The following is a 12,878-nucleotide window of genomic DNA, read 5'->3' on the forward strand; positions in this document are numbered from 1 at the left end:
CCAGCCCTGCATTGGGCTCCCTGCTCAGCAGGAAATCTGCTTCTCCTTCTCCCACTTCCCCTGCTTGTGTTCCCTCTCCCAGGGTCTCTCTTTCTGTGTCAAATAAAAAAATAAAATATTTAAAAAAAGAAAAGAGGGGCGCCTGGGTGGCTCAGTAGGTTAAAGCCTCTGCCTTAGGCTCAGGTCACGGTCCCAGGGTCCTGAGATCAAGCCCCGAATCAGGCTCTCTGCTCGGCTGGGAGCCTGCTTCCCATCTTCTTTCTGCCTGCCTCTCTGCCACTTGTGGTCTCTGTCTGTCAAATAAATAAATAAAATCTTAAAAAAAAAAAAAAAAGAAGAAGAAGAAAGAAAGAAAAGAACATAACCCCTTGTTCCTCTCTGCCAGATAACTCAAGAGTCAGGTAAACCCAGAGAGGCATGATCCTAGCCCATCCCTGCCCGGTAACAACACGGTCACTGGTCATTGAATCAGTTCACCCTGAATTGCCCGATTTGAGTTCCAGTATTATGCATATAGGCAAAGTGAGGTCAGCTGATTCTCACACTGTGGATGAGCATAAATATTTATATAGTAAAGCAATACTGATTTTCTTTGTTTGGATTTGTTGCTTTCTTTTATTACCTTTATTCATTACCAAAGATTTGCGAATCCCCTTTGCAGTTGGCTCAGTTAATCCCATGTGAATTCAGTTCCTCTCTCAACATCCTGTCTTTGGCATGCTTTTGTAGTCTTTCTTTCTTTTTCTTTCTTTCTTTCTTTCTTTCTTTCTTTCTTTCTTTTTTATGCACCTTCTACATGCCAGCCATTATTTCCTTCAGCTTCTGCTCCCCACCTCTGGGCTCTAAGTCTTTGGAGGGATCTCCTAATGTTGGTTCTCTCTCTCTGTGTCCTTTTCATTGGATCACTGACTTTACACTGGAGACTGTGATCATTCACGCTGGGTGCTGCTCACTCGAGCTCACTAGTTTCTGTTCTATTTGTAACTATTGAGTGGTTCTCTCTGATGGGAATAGTTTAACTTCTGATCAATGTCATCAAGAATAATCTCCTCAGGAAGGAAAAAAAAAATCTGCCTATTTCCTGCTTCTTTTCTATTAAAAAAAGTGACAAAGCTGAGAGTGACAAAGCTATCTTATATTTCAGGGATACCTACTATCTCCCTGGTTCCTGTTTGTATGTGTTTGTGTATATGTTTACTTTTCTCTCCAACAGACACAAATGTGTTAGACATTGTGTAAGCTCCTGGAGATAGGAAGTCGTCTGTGTTCTTGTCTCTGCCCCCAAAGGGCTTACCATCTAAGATGAGAATAATCTTTGTGGTAACATTTACTGTTCACCACACTTAGATGGCATTTACATCTCCCAGCAGTAGTGAATCACCCTCTTTTTGCTTTTTTTTTCCCCCAGAGTTTGTCATGCTATTTATATTTAGTATACCAAGAATTACCTTCTATCAGGAGAATATTATGCATGTTATATAGAAGAGCTTTCTTTTTCTTCTATGTTACATTTTTACAGCCACAACCTTTGACACCCATTTCTATTCCTGCCTTCTCCCCAGAACCTTCTCCTTCCGAGCTTTCTTATTTTATGAGAGCATTGAAAGGCATTCCTCAATCCTTTTTACCTTTTCACCTTCTCTTCAGTCAGAGACACCAGCTTGCATTTATAGCACGCAAAATTGATGAGTGCCTCGGAGAGAAAAGGAAACATAAAGCTCAGACTGCATGTTACCTCCATCATTCCGATCCCTTGTGCTCACATCTCCAGGGAAAGAAGGAGAGCCACAGTTCTTTGTAACTCCCTCAGAAATTTTTCTGTAAATGCCCAAAGCAAGCTGCCTTTTGATGAGACCTGTTTATCTCTGGGCTCCTGGGACCACTGTCTTGAAATCAACCTGGGTGCTAGTCTCTATTCCTTTTCATTGAGACTCCATTATTTTCATAAGACGATAGCTTGACTTACTAATTTACATTCTAGGTGTCTGTCTTTCTCAGATACCGAATAGACAAACACACTTCATTCCAATTTTCCAGAAACGTTTATTCGCCTGCCTTTTCTGATCATCCTTAAATTGGGAAAATTCGTGACCAAATGCGGTCATGAAACGTGGCATGCCACAGCCATGCGTCTGGTAATGTGTTGGATGCTGGAATGCAGAGATGGATCAGGCATGGACAAGAAAAATGAGAAGACAGTTATACAAAGAAGAAATTACGGCAAAAGTGTCCAATGTCATCCAAAACAGAATTATACAAGAGAAAGAGAGAAATTATGTTCTCCTACCACTATCCAGGTATGGGAAGAAACATAAATCACTGATCCCCCAGTTTTTCTGAAGTTTGCTTTATGCCACTTTGCTTTCACGAAAGACCTACACTGGTACCTAATTTTGCTAACAACAAGAAATCCGAGGAAGATTTCCACTCCCCCCTACCCAAAAAAAGTGGAAAGCAAAAGTAGCATTCGGCATTGTTCAACTGTGAGTCCTTACAGAGGCAGTGTGCCCCCCAAACAGCCAGAGTGGCCCCACCAAGCTTCTTTCCCAGGAACTGCTCTCAACTTCTCAGCATCCGGCCCCCACTGCTTGGAACGGTGTCTGTGAACACCTGTGCTTTATCTTCATTTATTTTGTGCATCTCTTAACAAGATGTGTCCTAAGGTATCAGAAAAGCCTAAGAGAAGTGAATTTTGGCGTCTGGGAAAGTAAAAAAATTTTCCATATAGATTAATGGTAATTGTCTCTTACTTTATGCCATTTCAGCTTTCAGAAAGTTTCAAGGGAAAGCTATATACTATGGGATAGCAGGAAAAACCTGTATAATGAAAAGCTTTGATGTAATGGTGAACTGTGAGGTAAAGCAGATCTGGGGTTAAGCCGAGGCTCAACCGTTTACTAGTGGTAAGTTCTCTGTAAGTCACATCCTCTTAGCCAATTTCTTTTCTGTACAATGGGAATACAGGAAAGTACTTCTAGTTGTCAAGGTAGTTAAATGAGCTAGAGGATAGAGTGCAAAGCACTCGCTTAATATATACAGTAGATGCTCAATTAAATATTTGTAGAGCAGACGAATGTATGCCATCAGCCACAGGCTCTGGTAAACATGCAAATGTGATATACGGCATAGTATTTTAATGTCACAATAATATTGGTTTGAATCACTGCTCTCCCGTTTCCCAGCTTTGGGATTGTGGGTAAACATTCCTCCAATTCTCAGTTAGTACAACTCCTCCACAGATGAGTCAGAAGGACAGAAACATAATATGCACAAATCAATTATCATAGTGCCTAGACTATGGTGAGCAGTCAACAAATATTAATAATTTTGATACCATATTCACTTTCCTCAGATTTAAAATACATTTTAACAACAGTAAAAAAAACTTTTAACTGGAAAAATAATAACCCACTTACTCTTCATCTGTTTTGCATTGCAACAGTTGTCCCCCCAAAATAAGGCTGTCAGTCACACAAATAGAACTTCCAATATTTTCAAAAGAAATAGATTATTCCTAGGATTCACTTTTCCCACCACTCCCAGTGTTTAGTGCATGCAGTTCTGCCTTCATTTTCATTTGCCCCATGGATTTGTTTAAATCATTTTGATAAACTACTCAAAAATCAAAATAACTTTTTTTTGGTTTAGTCTCATTTTTTCAAACTTTTTAAGTTCCAAAATTACATATGAACCTCTCCTGGGTGTTACATATTTTCCCTTCACTCTGGTTTTCCTTCATTGTTATTTGTATGACTTTTTCATTTAAATGCTTTTTCTGAGCACTAGGACTCAGTAATGTGAAATCCTCATATGGGTTTCCGAATTTACAAATCTTTCCTCATATGGTTAGCAACCATCCCTAATCCTCCGCCTGGCACGTGAGACCCATGGCAGGAGGGTGCTGTCATTTACTGATCGAATCCTTCAGCAGCCAGGACAATGCCAGCTATACCATAGATGACTAAAAACACATTGTTGAATAAAAAATGAATGTGTTTACAGAAAAAGTACATGCCTAATCTCCTGGGGTTTTTTTCAGCCATTTGAAATTACTTAATATATATTAGTAGACTATGGATGTTTTACTATGCTTTTATAAGCGTTCTAATAAATTCTTCTTTTTTTTTTTTAAAGATTTTATTTATTTGTCAGAGAGAGAAAGCACGCACAAGCAGGCAGAGGAAGAGAGAGAAGCAGGCTCCCTGAGAGGAAGGAGCCTGATGTGGGACTCAGTCCCTGGACTCTGGGATCATGACCTGAGCTGAAGGCAGCAGCTTAACCGACTGAGTTACCCAGGCATCCCAAGCATTCTAATAAATTCTTTACTAAATAAATGACTTGCATGTTCAATTATTTTAAATAATGGTAACCTAGAGCACTGCTTTTCTTGGGCTACCTTTTCCTGCCATTAGATCACTTCGGGGTACACATTTTCCTGTTTCCTGCCATCTGCTGATCTAGAATATTTGGGGTTTTTCATTAACAGCTTTTTGGTTAAAATACAAATTACAAAGATGTTTGTTAGAAAATATATAATTAGGATATGACCCATTAGTTGTTTGAATTGTATTACTAGGGATGTAATATAGTGAATGGGTGTTTCAGTGGAAAAGGAACTCCATTCCTGTTGATGCACCTGTCAGAAGACAACAGTGTTTATGAGAAAATTTATTACCTATAGTTATAGGTAATAAAGCAGTGAATCCCAGCCTTTTTAAAGTGCAGGCATTCCCTCTGATCCTCAGGCCCTATGCTTTTAGAATTCATTTGCACAGAATAATAAAATATGTATTAATTTGGGAATGTTAAAGTATACTTTATTGATTACAATAGTATCTTCATTTTTTGAAATAGCAGTCAATACCAGTTAAGAATATAATTGTTGCAATTTGTACTAGTTTGCAGGTCACTCCAAGTGGCTCTACAGGTCAGTGTGCTCTCAGTGGATCTCAACCCAGTTTGTTCATGAGAATCATAAGAGAGCGTTTTACAAAGTATGATTTCTGTGACGAGGGCTGACTTCATGGGCATGGGCTGACACGAAGGACCATGCTTGGAAAAGCTCCTCTCTAGAGTCAGTGCTCTGCTGTTGCCATGTTGACTTTTTTATTTTATTTTATTTATTTATTTGTTTATTTATTTATTTTTAATAAACATATAATGTATTTTTATCCCCAGGGGTACAGGTCTGTGAATCACCATGTTTTACACACTTCACAGCACTCACCATAGCACATACCCTCCCCAATGTCCATAACCTCATCCCCCTCTCCCTCTCCCCCTCCTCCCAGCAACCCTCAGTTTGTTTTGTGAGATTGAGAGTCACTTATGGTTTGGCTCCCTCCCACTCCCATCTTGTTTCATTTGTTCTTCTCCTACCCCTCCTTAATCCCCCATGTTGCATCTTCACTTCCTCATATCAGGGAGATCGTATGATAGTTGTCTTTCTCCAATTGACTTATTTCACTAAGCGTGATACCCTCTAGTTCCATCCACGTCATCACAAATGGCAAGATTTCATTTCTTTTGATGGCTGCATAGTATTCCATTGTGTATATATACCACATCTTCTTGATCCATTCATCTGTTGATGGACATCTAGGTGGCCATGTTGACATTTTTAATGATTCCGAACAAGGGTACCATTCATTTTCACTTTGTACTGGTCCCCCCAAATTACATAGTCAATCCTGGCTGTGGCTTCACCCACAGCTATCAAATCATAGTCTAAGGCTGGGGAGTGGATGAAGGAAGCTATGGATTCAAGGTTACAATTTGTTTTTAATGTAAAGGCTAAAAAGCAGAGCACTTTAAAAAATTTTATAAATAATGAAATACACTAATCTGAAGTGTGTATCAGTAAGTACTGACCAATGTTTGCAAATGGCTCTTATGTGGTGATGTAGTCTATGTTTTTAATTTTAACTAAATTTTTATCCTCATCTATGGAATGTCTTTTATATTTTCTTTGTGGTTTCTTTTAATAAGCAGATTTTTTTTTAATTTTGAAGAAATCTAATTTATTTCTTTTATTTAATTTTTTCTAATTTTTAAAAAGAATTTTTATTTGACACAGAGAGAGAGAGAGAGAGAACACAAGCCAGCAGAGTAGGGAGTAGATGGAAAGGGAGAAGCAGGCTCCCCACTGAGCAAGGAGCCAGATGTGGGGCTCAATCCCAGAACCCTGGGATCATGACCTGAGCCGAAGGCAGAGGTTTTAATCCACTGAGCCACCCAGACGCCCCATTTAATTTCTTTTTAATGGCAAGAGTTGGCAAACTAGAGCTTGCAGACCACTCTTGCCACCAGCTCTTTTTTAAATGAAGTTTTATTAAAACGTTGGTTCATTCATGTGGTTGCATATTATCAATGGCTACTTTTGAATGATAATGAGAGAGTTCAATAGTTCTAACAAAGATTGTATGGCCCAGCAAATTAAAAATACTTACTTTACTATCATACCTTGTGCAGAAAAGTTTGTCAAACTCTGGTGTATGTTATAAGAAAGAGATCAAGTTTACTTTTCTGTGGCACTTAATCCAGTTTTTTATCACTATTTACTGAAAAGATTTTCATTCCTATATTGAATTGCCTTGAAACCTTTGTTGAAAATCAATTGGCCCTGTTTCTGGACTCTCTGTTTAGTTCCATTAATCTATCTGTCTGCTCTTACCACACTGTCTTGGCTATTTCATTTTTATAAGTCATAGATCTTGATATCAGGTAGTATAAGCCCTCCAGCATTATTTTCCTTTTTTAGGATTGTATTGGCTGAGTCTTTGTTATTCCTTATACAATTTAGAATCAGAATCAGAATTCCTTTGAATGATTCAGAAATCCTTGAATGAATTCCTTTGAATGATTTGAATATAAATTGCATGAATTTGTAAATTGATTTGGAAGAAATTTATATTTTAACAATATAGTGTCTCTCCATCCACGAAGATGATGTCTCTCTCCATGTAGTCAAGCCTTTATATTTCTCAGCAATATTTTTAGTTTTCAGTACCTCTTTTGTTAAATTATTCTGAATTGTTTTATTTTTTGAAACTGTGGTGAATAATATTTTTAACTTTATTTAACTGTATCTTCCAAAAGCTATTGTCTTAGAATATGGAAATGTATTGATTTTTAGCGCGCGCGCACACACACACACACACACACACACACACACACACCCTTTTTAAAAAAAAAAAAAAAGATTTTATCCTTTCATTGATAGAGAGCAAAAGGTAGAGAGAGCAGGAGCAAAGGGCAAAGGGAGAGAGAAGGAGAAGCAGGCTCCCCACTGAGCAGCGAGCCCCCCATGGGACTGGAGCCCAGGACCCCAGGATCATGACCTGAACTAAAGGTAGATGCCTAACTGAGTGAGCCACCCAAGTTCCCCAATTTTTGACCCTTTGTATACTGCATCTTTGCTCAGATTATTAATTCTACTAGATTTTGCAGATTCCTTAGGATTTCCAATATAAACAATCTCTCCTACAAATCTTTAAAAAACAGAACTTACTTTTTCTTTGTAATATTTGTGCTCTTTACTTCATTTTCTTACCTTATTTCACTGTCTGGGATATATGATACAATGTTGAGTAAGAGTGCTAAGAACGAATGTCCTTATGCTGTTTTTTATTTTATGGAGGAAGTGCTAAACATTTGACAATTTGATGTAGTGTTGGCTGTATGTTTTTCATAGATAATCCTTATCAGATTGGCTAATTCATCTCCCATCTTAGCTTGCTGTCCTTTCAGGAATGAATTCTGAATTTTGTCAAATGCTTTCGCTGTATCTATGAAAGTAATTATAAGATCTTTCTCCTTTTCCTGGTAACAGGATGAAATATAGTGAAAATTTTTTGAATTACAAACCAGTTTTACATTTTGTGACAAGCCTCAATTAAACAAAATGAATTATCCTATTTTGGGATATTTTAGGAGTTAACTTAAGAGTACTTTGTTAATAACTGTTGGATTTTTGCTTATGAGTATTATTGGTCTGAAATTATGATGAACTCATAAAATGAATTAGGAACTATTCCCTCCACCTCTGTTCTCTGAAAGATATTTTGCAACATCAATGTTATTTCTGATTTAAATACCTGAAAGAACTCACCAGGGAATCGATCGAGACCTGGAGTTTTCTTTTCAATGGGCTTTTTCTTTATTATTATAAATTAAATTTCTTTTATACGTAGAGTTTTTCTGTTTTCCATTTCTGCATCAGATTTGGTAAGTCATGTTTTTGAATAAATGATTCCATTCTACCTAAATTCTTGAATGTATTGGCATAAAGTTCTTAATAATACCCCGCTTATTATTTTTAATGTTTATAAGATCTGTATGGACATTCACATTTTAATTAGTATTTCCTCTTTTTTCTTATCAATTTTGCAAATAGTTTATCAATTTTATAAGCTGTTCAAAGAATGAAATTTTGACATTTCAAACTTTTTTTTTCTTATTTTTGCTCTTCTCATTATTTTTAACTTTCTTCAGCTTACTTACGTTTCTGTTTATTCTTTTTTTTACTTCTAGATTTGCCATGTATAAGCTTAGGTGTTTGTTTGCTTGTTTTACTTCAAACAATTCTTCTTTCATCTTACATGCAATTAGAGGACATTTCCGTCTAAGCACTCTTTTAGTTGGGTCCCCCCAAATTTAGATATGTTGTATTTTCATTATCACTCAGTCAAAATATATTCTAATTTTCTTTTTATTTCTTCTTTTGTTCATGAGTTATTTAGAAGCTTCTTGTTTCATTTTCAAAAATATAAAGGATTTTCTAAATAATTTATTATCACTGTTTTCTAAGATTATTCTGCTTTTGTCAGAGAAGATATTCTCTAGAGTTTCAATCATTTGAACTTATTGAGACTTATTTTATGACTGACTCCTTATAAGTTCTATTTTGAAAATGTCAGAAGAATACATACTCTTCGGTTGTTGGTTGTACCTCTAGAAATAGCCTTCAGGTCGGGTTATTTTATTGTGTTGTTCAAATGTTCTATGTTCTTATAGTGGTGGTGGGGGATGGTAGTCTGATTTCTCTAACACTATTAAAAAGGTTATACAATTTCCGAACAAGATTATGGATTTGTCTATTTCTCCTTTTGGTTCTATCAGGGTCTCTTGGGCTTCGTTCTAGAGCTTGATCTTCGAGCTCTGTATGTGATCAGGTACATACACATTTGGATTGCAATGTTTTTCTAATGAGTTGACCATTTTATCAATCTAAAATGATGGTCTTTAGCACTAGTGATACTCTTTTTCTTGAAATCTACTTTATCTGACGTTAAACCAAATACAGCAAACTTTCTTATGCTTGCTGTTTACACTTAAGGCTCACATTCTATAACTTTTTCTATCTTTATATTTTCAAACTATCAGTGTCATTAAATACATTTTTTTGCAGAGAGCATGAGGTGAGGTACTGCTTTTGAAATTGGAATACTCAGTCCATTTATATTAAATGTCATTGTTGTGCTACAACTGGACTAATTTTACCAACTTTTTGTTTTCTATTTGTCCTATGTCTTTTTGGTTCATTTGTTCTGCCCTGATTTCTTTTGTCACTCTATGTATGTGTTTCTGTGTCTATGTGTGTGTGTTTATGTGTACACACACACACACATTTATAATAGAGATCTAGGAATATAAAGTATACATATATTTTAAATTTTTATTCTTATATGTAAATATACTATATATTTTCCAAAGTATTTCACTTTGTTTCCTCTTGTGTTTTAGATATATTCCTTTATATACTTTTTAGTGCTATTTAGGAATTATAATATACCTCCTGAACTTCTCATTGCCTACTTAAAATTAATATTCTAGTAGTTTAAGTAAAATCGAAGAAACTCATAACAGTACAATTTCACCTATGCCCTATCTTTTGTGCTTTTCTTGTCCTATACTTTATTCTAGATGCACACAGTCAACATCATTCTTACTTGAAATAATCGTAACTTTAAAAGATGTACCATTTACCCACATATCGATCCCTGCTCTTAGTTCCTCACTTATTATAATTCAATTAGTATAATTCCTAACTTAGTTATAAGTTTCTATCTGATAACATCTGCCTTTAGCCTGAAGAACTTTCTTTAGCATTTCCTGTAGCACAGCTATGTGGACAACCTTTTGAAACTGTTATTGAAGCAAATATCTTTTTATTTCACCCTCATTATTGAAGGAGAGATTTCTGGTTTGATAGTTTTTTCCACAGCACTTCACATATGCTATTTCACAGGCTTCTGGCTGCCATTATGTCTAATGGAAGTTAGCCATCATTTTTGTCATTGTTCACTTAGAGATGATGTGTGTTCATTCTCTGGCTACTATTAAGATTTTTTGTGTATCTTTTGTTTTCAGCAATTTGATTATGATGTGCATAGATGTGGTTTTCTTTGCATGGGGGTTGGGGGGCATTCAGTTGATCCCCAGAGAGGACTTTAATGAGAGTGAGGACTGTGCCTTAGAGTAAGACCATAATTTAGGTCCGAGAAAATAGAACACTATAGACCTAGTTTAGCCAAAGATAAAAACCAAGCCAGCTAGGCCTGATGGGATACAGTATGGATCTCACCACCTGCCAGAGCACAGCTCAGCCTTGGTGTGTGGTCAGGCCAGGCCAATAACTTCTCCCAACAATGCACCGTCTTGAGGTTCCGTGCAGCTCTGGTTCTGTGCAGCAGCCCTGACAGGACTTATGGCTCCTCAGCTCCCACCCCTGGATGCGCTGGGCTCTTAGAGGGACACTCCATACTGTCTGTGGGACCACCATGTACAGGATCAGCTCCTCTCGTGTCCTGTTTCAACGGACCCCCACTGCACTCCCAGCTCCTCTCCTCAGTTCAGCAAGATAGCTGCTGTCTGCCTGGACTCCACCTGCCTGTTCTCAGGCTGGGAAAGGAGCACCAAGGCGAAAATGGGTCACCTCTCTTGCCTCTTCACTCTCTCAAATACCGCAGTCCTCTGCCTCTGACTGCCCAATGCATAAAAGCAGTCATCTCATATACTCTATCTGGTTTTGTATTCATTTACAGCAGTAGAGAAAATTCAAGCCAGCTATTCCATTATGGCCAGAAATGGAAGCCCTATTTTTTTTGTTTTTGTTTCTGTTTTTTTCCCAAAAACTTCAGGTGATTTTTTCATAGGTAACCTAGATAGAGATGGCGTCAGCTGGACACTTCGCAGTGCTGGACACCAGGGCAGGAGGAAAGGTGACCAGAGAGGGGATTCCAAGAGAAGGGTACCCAGTTTTCCTTTCCTGGAAGTCCATTTCCAGGAACTAAACTTCTGAGACAACAAGGTACAGTGGATAATATTCTCAGAGTAAGAAAGCCTTAAAGTTTATGTTCTGTTCAGCCAATAAGCCAATAGCTACTGGATGTCCACCATTAGGCCCATTCCTCATCCACAGAAAGACAGTATTGGATACAAAAAAAAAAACTTACTTTTATCTATCATCTAGAGTCTGGGGACCATAAAATATTATACTATCTGGGGCGCCTGGGTGGCTCAGTGGGTTAAGCCGCTGCCTTCAGCTCAGGCCATGATCTCAGGGTCCTGGGATCGAGTCCCTCATCGGGCTCTCTGCTCAGCAGGGAGCCTGCTTCCCTCTCTCTCTCTCTCTCTCTCTGCCTGCCTCTCCATCTACTTGTGATTTCTCTCTGTCAAATAAATAAATAAAATCTTAAAAAAAAATTATACTGTCTAATGATTTCCATAATCAAGTGACCCACTGGAAGGCATTGCAAAAATTGGGTTTCTAGAAGCACCTGGGTAACTCAGTTGGTTAAACTTTGGGCTCTTGGTTCCAGCTCGGGTCATGATCTCAGGGTCCTGGGATCAAGACCCACATGTGGCTCTGAGCCCAGCACAGAGTCTGCCCGAAATTCTTCCCCACATACACTCTTCCTCCTCCTCTGTCCCTCCCCCAATCCGTGTTCTCTCTCTAAAATAAATAAATGAATATTTAAAAAAAAACTTAAAAATCAAAAATCAGGTTCCTATTATGAAAAACAAGAACAAAAACTTCATGGAATAAGCTCACATGCTTCTAAGAAAATGATAAGACAGAAGTTAAAATTGCCTGTCAGAGGCTACAGGGATTTTAATATATTGTCAAGAACTCTTTGCAGAACATCAAGATTTTCCAAAGCAGAACACCAACTAAATCCCAAGTAATTGAGATGATCAGATATTTTAAAGAAATTTTCTAGTCTCAAATGTGCTCTATTGTTAAGAGGGCAAGTGAATCACCTGACTATAGCCAAATGAAACCACAGCCAATAAAGAAAGGGGGCATGTGAAAAATTACTTTTAAGCCTTAAATAAATTAAATATTTTGAAAGCATAGTACAGAAGACTTACCACTTGGCATTTCCACATGCTTTTTAGCAAACATATACATTGAAATGATAAACTTTTTCCACCTCTTCACATTCCTATTTCTCAAGTTACTTAAGGGCTGATCATTGAATCCCTTCCATTAAGCATTAGAACCGACTCTTAGGCTCAGCTTTCTAAGAGCTATAACCTGCTATCATGGATGAAACAACCTAAAAAAGTCCAGCTAGGTAAAAGTTTTGGCATATGTTGAGCTGGGAAAACAGAACACATTGTCTTAGAAGGCATGTTTTGAGGACAAGACTGGGATTCTAACAGAACTTTGAAGTCTGGGGTTCTGTGCATCCTTGTCCCATGAAAGTCCTGATTCCAAGGCTTCCTTCTAACATAATTATAACTTCCCTTCATCTCTGAAACTCTATGATTTGCTTCTGCTCAGATTGTATTTCCGATATCCAGAAGAAACACATTCAAAATGGTCAGAACAAATTCAGTTGGGTTTTCATGTTTTCAAGAAAAAAAAAAAA

This window comes from Mustela erminea, chromosome 13, assembly GCF_009829155.1.
Source record: "Mustela erminea isolate mMusErm1 chromosome 13, mMusErm1.Pri, whole genome shotgun sequence".
NCBI classification, from domain to species: domain Eukaryota; kingdom Metazoa; phylum Chordata; class Mammalia; order Carnivora; family Mustelidae; genus Mustela; species Mustela erminea.